Here is a 2,733-nt window from a genome sequence, read left to right as displayed (position 1 = left end):
TTCGGAGACGGCGGGTCTTTCTGTGTACGACCTCACGCAAGCGCCTCGAGAATCTTTTTAAGTTTTCCGTGTGTTATATTATTCGGAGACGGCGGGTCTTTCTGTTTACGACCTCACGCAGGCGCCTCGAGAATATTTTTAAGTTTTTCGTTTGTTATAATATTATTCGGAGACGGCGGGTCTTTCTGTGTACGACCTCACGCAGGCGCCTCGAATTATTCGTGTAAAAGTATATCTCTTCATCCCGATGATCGAGAGAGAGTGCCACACTCTTCGTATAGTTTCGTAACTGGAGCGTCTCCCACCTCCTTATTGTAAAAAATTTGGCTTTTGTCAAAGTATATAGCTTGTTAATACGTCGTATATACTTTGTGTCGATATAGGAGGAGTACGGCTCCTTACCGACGATATTATATATATTTTATTATACAGTGTTCAAGTCAAATATATTCTTTGTGTTTTTGTATTTTTCGTTAATGATCCTTCCGCAGGTTCACCTACGGAAACCTTGTTACGACTTTTACTTCCTCTAAATGATCAAGTTTGGTCATCTTCCCGGTAACATCGGCAATGCTTATCACATTGGCCGCGCACCAGTCCGAAGACCTCACTAAATCATTCAATCGGTAGTAGCGACGGGCGGTGTGTACAAAGGGCAGGGACGTAATCAACGCGAGCTTATGACTCGCGCTTACTGGGAATTCCTCGTTCATGGGGAATAATTGCAAGCCCCAATCCCTAGCACGAAGGAGGTTCAGCGGGTTACCCGGGCCTTTCGGCCAGGGAAAACACGCTGATTCCTTCAGTGTAGCGCGCGTGCGGCCCAGAACATCTAAGGGCATCACAGACCTGTTATTGCTCAATCTCGTGCGGCTAGAAGCCGCCTGTTCCTCTAAGAAGATTTGTTTGTACGTTGGTAGTAAAAACCCGCCGACCGAAGCCGGGGGCCTTCGAGATACCATAATTTACGTCTATTTAGCAGGCTAGAGTCTCGTTCGTTATCGGAATTAACCAGACAAATCGCTCCACCAACTAAGAACGGCCATGCACCACCACCCACCGAATCAAGAAAGAGCTATCAATCTGTCAATCCTTCCGGTGTCCGGGCCTGGTGAGGTTTCCCGTGTTGAGTCAAATTAAGCCGCAGGCTCCACTCCTGGTGGTGCCCTTCCGTCAATTCCTTTAAGTTTCAGCTTTGCAACCATACTTCCCCCGGAACCCAAAAGCTTTGGTTTCCCGGAAGCTGCCCGCCGAGTCATCGGAGGAACTTCGGCGGATCGCTGGCTGGCATCGTTTATGGTTAGAACTAGGGCGGTATCTGATCGCCTTCGAACCTCTAACTTTCGTTCTTGATTAATGAAAACATTTTTGGCAAATGCTTTCGCTTCTGTCCGTCTTGCGACGATCCAAGAATTTCACCTCTAACGTCGCAATACGAATGCCCCCATCTGTCCCTATTAATCATTACCTCGGGGCTCCGAAAACCAACAAAATAGAACCGAGGTCCTATTCCATTATTCCATGCACACAGTATTCAGGCGAAGGTAGCCTGCTTTAAGCACTCTAATTTGTTCAAAGTAAACGTATCGGCCCACCTCGACACTCAGTGAAGAGCACCGCGATGGGATATTAGTTGGACCGCCCCGCGAGGAGCTAAGCCCACCGATAGGACGTACCACATAATGCCAGTTAAACACCGCGAGCGGTGAACCGACACTGTGACACACAGATTCAACTACGAGCTTTTTAACCGCAACAACTTTAATATACGCTATTGGAGCTGGAATTACCGCGGCTGCTGGCACCAGACTTGCCCTCCAATTGGTCCTCGTTAAAGGATTTAAAGTGTACTCATTCCGATTACGGGGCCTCGGATGAGTCCCGTATCGTTATTTTTCGTCACTACCTCCCCGTGCCGGGAGTGGGTAATTTGCGCGCCTGCTGCCTTCCTTGGATGTGGTAGCTGTTTCTCAGGCTCCCTCTCCGGAATCGAACCCTGATTCCCCGTTACCCGTTACAACCATGGTAGGCGCAGAACCTACCATCGACAGTTGATAAGGCAGACATTTGAAAGATGCGTCGCCGGTGCTAGATGACCATGCGATCAGCACAAAGTTATTCAGAGTCACCAAAACAAACGATGGACGAACGGACGAGCCATCCGCCACCGATTGGTTTTGATCTAATAAAAGCATTCGTACCATCTCTGGTACGAATCTGTTTGCATGTATTAGCTCTAGAATTACCACAGTTATCCAAGTAAGTTTAAGTATGATCTAAGAAACCATAACTGATTTAATGAGCCATTCGCGGTTTCACCTTAATGCGGCATGTACTGAGACATGCATGGCTTAATCTTTGAGACAAGCATATGACTACTGGCAGGATCAACCAGGGAACTTTGTATTTTATATATATATTATATATTAGAGTCAAAAGACTCTCTTTTTAAAATAGCCTCAGAGTGTCGTAGGTGGGTCCGTAACACCGTACGACGAGACTTTTCGTTCTTAGTGAACGTTCGACGACACCCTTTTAATTCCCGTTGTAACGTCGAACGCCACTACTCTCTCTCATTTCGCCACTCTCTCTTTACTTTCTTTCGTTCGTTTGATTGTTTGTGTGGAATATTTTAAGATCATTCTGTTCATAGGATCATTCTGTAAGAATGGTTTGTTGGTTGAACGAATATGCCTTAGCGGTAAAAAGCACGTAAACTGCATGCTGAACGTA

The 2,733-nt window shown here is 46.5% G+C and overlaps 1 non-coding gene across 1 annotated transcript; it reads right to left on the bottom strand.

The window, feature by feature from the left end:
- Nucleotides 1-474: 474 nt before the first annotated feature.
- LOC139997552 (small subunit ribosomal RNA) lies at nucleotides 475-2,398 on the bottom strand. Its single transcript, XR_011802911.1, has one exon. It is a non-coding gene; the product is annotated as a small subunit ribosomal RNA (ribosomal RNA).
- Between the last annotated feature and the right edge of the window lie 335 nt (nucleotides 2,399-2,733).

This window comes from Bombus fervidus, unplaced genomic scaffold, assembly GCF_041682495.2.
Source record: "Bombus fervidus isolate BK054 unplaced genomic scaffold, iyBomFerv1 scaffold0108, whole genome shotgun sequence".
Taxonomy (NCBI): domain Eukaryota; kingdom Metazoa; phylum Arthropoda; class Insecta; order Hymenoptera; family Apidae; genus Bombus; species Bombus fervidus.
Note: the sequence above shows the minus strand (reverse complement) of the source record. Positions and strands in the feature narration are given on the sequence as shown.